Source organism: Alexandromys fortis, unplaced genomic scaffold (assembly GCF_014885135.2).
Source record: "Alexandromys fortis isolate MF-2015 unplaced genomic scaffold, M_Fortis_MF-2015_v1.1 scaffold_60, whole genome shotgun sequence".
NCBI classification, from domain to species: Eukaryota; Metazoa; Chordata; class Mammalia; order Rodentia; family Cricetidae; genus Alexandromys; species Alexandromys fortis.
Genome location: NW_026067946.1, coordinates 9900197 through 9909699, shown reverse-complemented (window position 1 = coordinate 9909699; position 9503 = coordinate 9900197). Strand labels below are relative to the sequence as shown.

Genomic DNA, 9503 nt, shown 5'->3' with positions numbered 1-9503 from the left:
TAAATATATAATGTGTAATTAAACACACACACACATATATGTTGTTTCCTAAATGTGCTTACTGCAGATTTTAAACTTTCTCATTGCTTCAAGAAAAGTGGTAGTGTACAAAATCATCTGGTTGAGTGTGTGTGACACACCTTTAATCACAACACTTGGGAAATAGAGGCAGGTGGATCTCTGTGAATTCAAGGTCAGCCTGGTCTACATATCGAGTTCCAGGTCAGTTGGAGCTACATAGTAAGACCCTGTCTCCACCAAAACAAAACAAAAATGAGTTTCATTGGAATTTTCTATCATCGCAAGGGTGATGAACTTGTATTTTTTTGTTCTCTTTTTCTTCCCATCTCTCTGAACTTTCCCTTTTAATTTCTTTTGAAATTGAAGAACTTAAACATGCTTTCTTTACACCTGTAGAGCGTAGCACTGTGACTCTGTAAGACAGTGTTCAGAATGCAGGAAACACACTGTTTCTGCCATTGACGGGCTGGTATATCCCTAGTCCAGCTGTAAAAGAACAGCGAACGTTTGAACAATCTTGCTTTTCAGTTTCTTGGGCCACAGTTCATCTTGGTATTTCTGTCCAGTGTCACTTAATCATGTTGACGTCATTTTCACTTACCTCTGACTTTTTCTGATTTTGAGAATTTCCCACTTCCCATCAGTAATTACTCATCCCTAAGACGGAGAGCAGGCATCAAAAGACTAGGCAACTTTCACAACTAGATGTAAGGAGAAAGTGAAGTGGGTAGACCTAAGATAGGTGTTCAGGCGTCACTGGAAAAGTATGACTAGTCTATAGTATCTCACATTTTTTTTTTAAAAAAAAAAAAAAAAGGGTAGAAAAATAATTTTTAGAGGAAAACAGAAACAACACTATGCCTACCAGGAACACTTATCTGGCAGATGCCTGTTTGGTTCTTGACACTGGAGACCTGTTATTTCTAACAGTATCTTTGGGGAAACATTTTGTTAATACTGCCTCAATTATAAGTCACAGTAAAGTCAAAGGATTATCGAATTTAAGAGTTTAAAGAAAGAAAAAAAAAGAGTTTAAAGAACTAGAAACCAGTCTGTGGCAATAAACAACACATAAATGTCCTGACTTGATATACCTCTAAAGTGCAATTGTCTTGACGACCAGATCAGTCTGATGTTTACTGTTTGATACTTGCCACCTCCTCTCTCCCAAGCCATCCCTTGCAAGTTCCATCATCTGGCCAATGCCAGCATGACTTCTCCAAACTCCCTAACCCACAGGCTTATGTACATTTTGAACATTCTTCCAGTCCACTCTACCTATCTCTTAGTTTCCCCTTCTCCCTACCCCCTTCCCCAAGTTCCTAGCCTACAAACAACATCAAATTTCAGTTGATCTTGTCTCTAGATATTGAAGGAGTTAAAGGCATGTCATTTCAAAATATCCCACATGAGCAGATTGATTATTTCAAGCTGAAGTCCCCCGAGGAACTGCAACTTCTGAAATGGTCTGACCTGTATTTTCCTGCATATAGTAGATCACAAACATTCTTTTGAGGGGAATGTCTTTCCTATACCAGTTGGGAAAGATTCTGTACCACAAGTAATATGGCCTGCAACAAAGATAAATAAACACTTCTTTAAAGTAACCCTTCCTTCACTAGCTTCTATACTCCATCCCACCCCTGCCTGGTACATCTTATTAACACTTTAGAGTTATCCAGTCTCAAGTTTATTGGGTTTTGTCTAAAAGGTACAGACACAGCAAACTCTGGTAATTTCTTTGCACTTTACTCTCCTGCAAAGATCCCCAAATAAATGTGAAAGTAAAAGTTTCATTATTTTCTCTTGTTAAGAAGTTCTTGCATTAAACTGGCTTTCTAGAAATCCCGTTCAAAACTCGAATAAGAATGGGGTGGGGGCTAGAGAGATGGTTCATTGATTAAGAGCATGAGCTGCTCTATGGAGGACCTGAGTCCCATTCCCAGTGCCCACATTAGGCGCTCACAACAACCTGAAACTGCAGCTGCAAGGTATCTGACACCTCTGGTCTCCACAGGTATCTGCACTTATGTGCGCCCGCGCGCACACACACACACACACACACACACTTCCACTTAATTTAAAATACTAGAAATAGCCACTCTTTCTTTTCCCTACAATACTTTAATATTTGATATTAATATTTACTATGCTTTTCTATGATGGTCCCTAAAATCTTGCAATTTATGGCAGGCCCATGTAGCTAGCTTTTTAGTTGATTGTCCTGCTTCCACATGGCATCTCATTTTCATCTTTATAATTTTTATACACATTTAACTTTGTCTTGTTTGTTTGTATATGCAGGTATTATTATATATACTATGTATGCCACTGTGCATATATGATATGTATTTGTAAGGTAGACAGGTTGATAAATAAATATGTATATGGCTGTAGGTACAGTAGATTAAGTTATTACTCTGAACTTCCCATTTGTCAGTGGTATAAAGAGTATACATATATACCCTTGCTGAAGCCTCAGACCAAGGACCCTTCTGGTAGGTGAGTTCTTCCCCTTCCTTAACTCAGGCTTGATACCTAGCTTGTGCATCTGCTGCTGTGTTAGTGAGTTTGTACTTGTACAGTGGGGTTTGTGCTTATGCTTCCTCCATGGAATTGAGATGGCACCACAGTAGCCAGTCACCATTTAGCCTGGTCCCCAAATAAGCCACCCCAGCTGACCTTCATCAAGACTTACACTCTGGGAGAAGTCATTACAACAGTTCTAAAACATATGCTTAAGAATAAACTCTATTGTTCACAACAATGAAATGTAATCATTTTTCTGAAAATGTGTATTCTATATTTAAATAATGTTTAAAAAATATTTTTATATGCCTGCTTTAGTTTTATAATTCTCTTTATACTACCTGCCTGATATATGTCTGGATTCGCCCAAGATATGGGGATGATCAAGTCTATACAGATATAGAATGAAAACAGAAAGTTGCAGGGTACATATTTTATTTTCTAGAATAAGGATTTTCCCCTTTGACTTTTAAGGCAATGATTTAAAAAGTTAATCCCAGTGACATATGGGAAGGTCCTCTAGATTTCAGAGGTATGGAGAAAGATTCTAAAGTTGACCAGGGTGGTCAGAGAGCAGTGTGTCAAGTCAGATTTTTACAGTGGGGATACTAATAGCATCGATGCCATAGCATTGCTCTGTGTTAAACAAGAAAACACACGCAAAGCTCTTAGCTTGGTTTATGGCACATATTAAACTCCCAGTAAATAGTAACTGTCATTATGATCCTTTCACAGTTATTGATTGCAGATCTTCTCAATGATCCTGTTTCATGGTCAAGGCAGATATAACAAAGCAGGAACCACTCAAGGGAAAAGAAAGCCTACTCAACTGAATGGACTTTCTCCCTAAGAGGAACAATCTGTCCACAGAGGCCCTCATCCCCCCAATGCCTGTGGCCCACTTATTAAATGAAACTAGGTACACGCTGGGAAGTTCTGCTCTGTTCAGACTTGAGCAGGCCTGTTCTAATAAAAAGCTGTTCAGAAGGCAGATCCATTTTCTAGAAATGCCATCTCACTGCAGAATACATAACACTGAATTGTCATGTGAGCCAGTGAGGGGCTGGTACCAAATTTCAAAGTCAAAGCATGTTCCTTTGGTGGAACATCTTTAGATAGCAGTGTTTGCATTTAAAGATAAAATTCTTTTGGTATAGAGTTACAGAATTGACAAGAATTATGAATATGCAAGGGAACCACTGTACCTACTTAAAGGTATGAGGGCTGAAAGAGTCATAGGAATGATAAGGGACAAGCATAGGAATTTAAACTAAGTCAAGCCAGAGCTCAATTTCCCGCCCTTCTATTTTACCACCCAGAACAGTGGATGGGCAGCTCGATCACCAACTATCATTCATTAGCAATATTTTCTATTAAACTAGAAGGTCTACTTCCACCCATAGAAGTATAACTCTTCTATTTAAATATGCATGGAAACTGGGTAGTGGCGGTGCACACCTTTAATCCCAGCACTCAGGAGGCAGAGTCAGGGGGATCGCTGTGAGTTTGAGGCCAGCCTGGACTACAGAATGAGTAGTAGTCCAGGACAGGCTTCAAAGCTACACAGAGAAACCATGTCTGGAATCTTCCCCCATGCCCAAAATAAATGTCCATGGAAATGTGGTTCTATTTTGTCATCAGTATGATGAATAAAAAAATGTTACAAGTAAAAAAAAAATTGCAAAAGCTTCCTTTTAAATGGAGTGGAGACCTAGACAGCAGGATCACAGCCACAAACTAGGCAGGGAAAGCCGCTCCCAGCAGATTGTGGTCGCCCATCCCCAAGCCTCTCTGCAACGTTTCCCTTTCGTCTCTCCTAATAAATGCAGGTTACTTGTTTCTGCCCTAACCTGGGCTAGCCTGGGAATATTCTTTGGTCAATGGAATAAGTGTAACATTCTAGGATTTTGAAAACATGACCTCATTTAGTTGTTGTTTATTGAAACAGGGCATGATGTAGTTCAGGTTGGCCTCAGACTCTTTTAGTAACTGAGACTGGCTTTGAACTCCTGATCTCTGGCATCATCCCCCCAATTTCTAGGATCTCAGGTGTGTGCCGCTATGCCCAGCTTTGCCCACATGTGATGTGGGAGTGTCATATATCAATCTGTTGATTTCATTGGTTAATTAAATAAAGAAACTGCTTGCCCTGATAGGTTAAAACATAGGTGGGAGGAGTAAACAGGAGGAAGAGGAAGTGAGGTAAGACTCCTCAGACAGACATGAGATAGCTCTGCTCTCAGAGACACATGCGATGAAGCTCCGACTCAGGATGGACGTAGGCTAGAATCTTCCCGGTAAGCGCACCTTGGGGTGCTTACACACATTGTTAGAAATGGGCTAAATTAATATGTGAGAATTAGCCCAGAAGAGGCTAGATATAATGGGCAAGCAGTGTTTAAAAGAATACAATTTGTGTGTTGTTATTTCGGGCATGAGCTAGCAGGCTGCCGGGGTGCTGGGGACGCAGCCTCACTTCTCCTTTTTTCAACACACATGGACTTTAAGACACATTGTAGGTTCTACCTTCCTCCTACCTCTGTGTGGCACAGTGGTCCACTCCATCTTCCTGGTAACATTCAGTACCTGCACCCTTTGGTCAATGCTTACGTGCAGTTTTGTGACAACATTGGTTAGATTGTTATAGTAAACATTTTTTTTTAAGAAATTGTTTTAATATATTCAAGACCTGAGTTCCCAGCCCGATCTCAAACTGTTGAAGCCAGTGTTGGCCCTAAATCAATATCTTTTGAGATGCATGGATTTCAGCCAAGGAACACAGGGCGCACCTCCAAGATGTTTGATTTCATGAACTGAAGCATAAATCCTCAGAAATTAAAAATGATCACCCTTCTGAAGACAGTCTCCCTTTAATTTTTTCCAGATATTCTGCTTCTGTTGTTCCAATTGACTTAGACGGTCAGCGACTATGAATGACTGACGGGTACCGTAACACAACAAAGGGCCCTATAGCCTTATGAGGCACCTGCTTTAAAAAACGAGCAAAAAATTTACACACCGTGAATGCACGGTCTAAGGAGGGACACATGGCGAGAGGTGCATAGGTAAATGGTTTATCCCTTGAGTGAACACTGTAGACAGTATGGATGCACAGCAAGACAGCTTCACGTGGAGTCTATAGGGTTCACTGTTAACTGAGCTGTCATTATAGTCTACACGACTGCATCCAACACACACACACACATACACGTGCATGTGCGCGCGCAAGAATAGGAATTTAAAGTTATGTACAATCTCTCTACTCTACAATAACCACAGAGAACATTTTGACACGTCCTAAAACTTAGGTGACGTGGTTTTCTACTAAACCGCCACTGTGACCAGCGCTGCAAGAGACACTTGTACTCACATTCTGGCATACAGAATTGTCTGTCTGTCATCAGACAATGCCTTCGTGTAGTGAGAAAAAAGTGGCCTCAGGTTTAGAGCAGAGGGCTCTGGCCAGGCCATAGTGTCTGAGGTTCTGTGGAGAGCACCAATCACCAAGCAATAGACCTGGAGTAGGACGAAAGATCAATGCTTCTAGCTCCAAACCACATGGTTTCACAAAGCACGGCTATTACTTTTCTGTGTCTGCGTCCTTTTTCTCTGGGCTATTTTTCTTCATTTAAGTTACGGAGAAATGGAGGAGGAAGTAGACATTCAATGAAGCTGTTTATCATTCGGGGAAATTTGTAGCTTAACATCAGGAAGATGTAATGGAGAGGATGAGCTTTGGTCTCTCAGGCTCAAAGGAAGGAAAAGCACAATTCTTTCCCACAGTGACGGCAAACCTAGAACCAGCCGCAACGCAGGCTATGCCAAGGCAATGATTATTGGAGTAATGGGTCACATGCTCCTGTTCAAATTTCTCAAGCAACTGAGATCCTTAGACTTCGTCAGGAGGCCAGAAATAGGTGTGCATGAAATAAATACAAAATACCCCCAAGAGCTCACCGTGCGCTTAATTGCTTGATTCAAGTGACAGAAAAATGTAACCGAGCTCACTCTAATTTTGTTGCCACAGATTTCTCAAAATGTAAAAAAAAAAAAAAAAAAATGAAACTAGTTCCTGGACTGTGATTGGTGAATTCATAGACAGATGCTGTGTGCAGTAAATGCATCTGTCTTTCATCACTGCTCAGCAGAAGTGCTCATGAAGGGAGATGAGCGGACCGCAGTGAAAACAACATGTAGTCAGAAGAGGCGATTAGCCAGGAGGGCCTTCAACAGGTTTTAGAAAGATTTAGATGCCATGGGAGCGTGTTGACAGGCCATGGAGGTTCTGAACGTCCATGCTTAGACTATGGTGCCAGAAGCTTCTGAGGAGGGACGGAAACACCATGCGCTGGGTGTGCAATCGAACTGCTATGATCAACAGTGAGGGCTGAAGTGGGGCTTTAAAACAGCGATGCCAGCCTCCCATTCACAGCCTAGAGGAAAGAGATGCCGTTCAAAATCTTGAATTCGGGGACATAAGCATTTTATAGGAGAAAAGGAAATGGGAATCTTAGATTTAAAAAATTACGTCCAAATCTGGTGTGGTTGTGCATGCCTTTAATCCCAGCACTCAGAAGGGATCTCTATGAGTTTGAACTCAGCTCAGTCTACATAGTAAATTTTAGGCTGGCCTGAACTATATAGTGAAACCCTGTCTCGAAAACCATATATTTCTGAGGTGTACCAGTGGGCATGGGCAGAAAGGTGAGGCAAGGGGCTTATGCTTTTCACAGACTCTTCTGCATCACATTTTGCTTTGTAAAAAGGGCATTTATATGAATGGTTTTGGTGAAAGTAATAGCTTCACATTTAAAAACTGGCCAAATATGTCTAGAGTACAATTTGTAATATGAAAGCAAAAATATTATTTAGATATATAAAGAATGCCTACAGTATAAGAAGGGAAAAACAAGAAAAAATGAGAAAAGAAAAATGGTCAAACAATACGAGTACCCAGCTAAAAGAAAAGTTGAGTGGTCAATAAACATGTGATCGTATTATGAATCTCACAGGTGTAAGGGAAATGCAAACTAAACCAATTTTAGAAGCATCAGGCATTGTTTCAATATGCATAGCATTCCCCAGGCGGCAGCCTCACAGTTGCCAGTGCTGGCAAAGGAGCACAGTGGCACCTGGCATTGGCAGGAAAAAAAAAACCTGTCATCACCTCTTTGGAGAGGAGTTTGGCAATGTCCGTGCACACCGTCTCAGATGGCTAATAGTGACTGTAAAACTGAGGGAAATTTGGAATCACCGTGGAAACAAATCTCTGGCCACTTCTAGGGTGATTAGCTAGATTATAATAATTGAGGGAGGAAGAGCCACCCACGTTTAGGGTGATTCTGATCCATGGACTCAGTATCGGACCAAATTTAGAAAGGAGACACAATGGGGAGAGCACATTAATCCAGCTCTCCCGGCTCCCTGATTCCAGATGCAGCCTGAACAACTGCCTCCTACTCCCACCACCAGGCTTCCCTACCATGATGAACTGGGCTCTCAAACTCTAAGCCATCCTCCCTTAAGTTGCTTCTTGTCAGGTACCTTTGTCACAGAAACAAGAGGGACGAACATACTCTCTAATCCGAAATCAATGTCCCGTTCCATGTGTGTCCTCAGAGAAGACCAGCACAATAACAGAGAACTGGGAGCGACTGAATCCTAACACTAAAAATCATACTGAAAAAAAAATAGTTTATGTATATTATATGATCATTGTGTGTCAGGGCCTGAGCTAGTAATATATGTAAATGTGTATGTACACATAAGTATGTGTAATTAATTATACACACATGCATATGAACACACACATGCACACAAAATCACCCTATGAGGTTGGTACTGTTGTTATCTTCGTTTTCCAAGCAAAGAAGCTGAGAAATAGAGGTGTGCTAAGCACAGATGCCTATCACTCTGTGTGTGAGTGTGTGTGTGTTTAACCTGAGATAGCATCTGACATAAAATAGAGATTTGAAAAACACACATCTATAATGGATCATCACAAATTTCCCAAACATTAGTGAAGTTGAAGAATGTCAGGACCGCTGTCAGAACACGGTTCTATCACACACAGACAACTACACATTAGATGTGGATTCATAGAGAGACAAGTAATAAAATAAGGTCATTAGACATAAATATCTTCCATAAAAGATTTGTATTAACTAAGGATACAAAAAGAGTTTAATATGCATTTGTAATTTTTTAAGACAGTGCCTCACGTATCCCAGGCTGACCTGGAGCTCCCTATTTATGTGAAAATGACCATGAACTCCCGATCCTCCTACCTCCACCTCAAAGTGCTGGTATTGCAAGTGTGTACTACTATATCTGGCCCACATTTGTAAGGTTATATTAAAGTTATAGGCAATCTAATTTCTACGAGGTGATTTCATGTCAAAGCCACTTATTTAAGTTAAATTCAAGGTCTTACATTAATGCATTCATCCTATACCTTCCCCAGGTTTATCCCTCCTATCTACATGAACTGTACCATCCCATCACCTTGCCTCGAAATCTAGAAACTTCCTTCTGAGTTCCCACACCCAATCAATCAGCAAAAACTGGTCATTCTATCTCTGAAATTATTATTTCTGCTCTATCTTGATTGTCCCTACTGGTCATTCTTTTTTAAAAAAAATATGATTTTTGTTTGGTGGGAAGTGTCACCTCAACTCCCTGGTACCCCTTTATACAGAAAGTCTGAATTGTTTGACTGGGGGCTTCACCCCAACTCCTGGCACAAACTCCCTCCTGTGGGAGTTGCTTCAGTCCAAACTCCACCTCGGAGAAAGCCCACCAAATGGTGACCTCTCCCCAGGGAGGGTAAGAAATCCTGCCAAACGATAACCCCTCCCCAGGGAAGGTCTGGGCCACTCCCATAGGCTATTTAAATCGGGAACTCACCAAGGCCAGCTGACCCGGGTAGAAATCGTAAATAAATAAATAAATAA

The 9503-nt window shown here is 41.0% G+C and overlaps 1 protein-coding gene across 2 annotated transcripts in view; it reads right to left on the bottom strand.

Annotated features, from left to right (window-relative positions):
* The window catches only part of Mcc (MCC regulator of WNT signaling pathway), a 379948-nt gene that overhangs the window by 314932 nt on the left and 55513 nt on the right, over positions 1-9503 (bottom strand). The gene's annotated exons all lie outside the window — the stretch shown is intronic.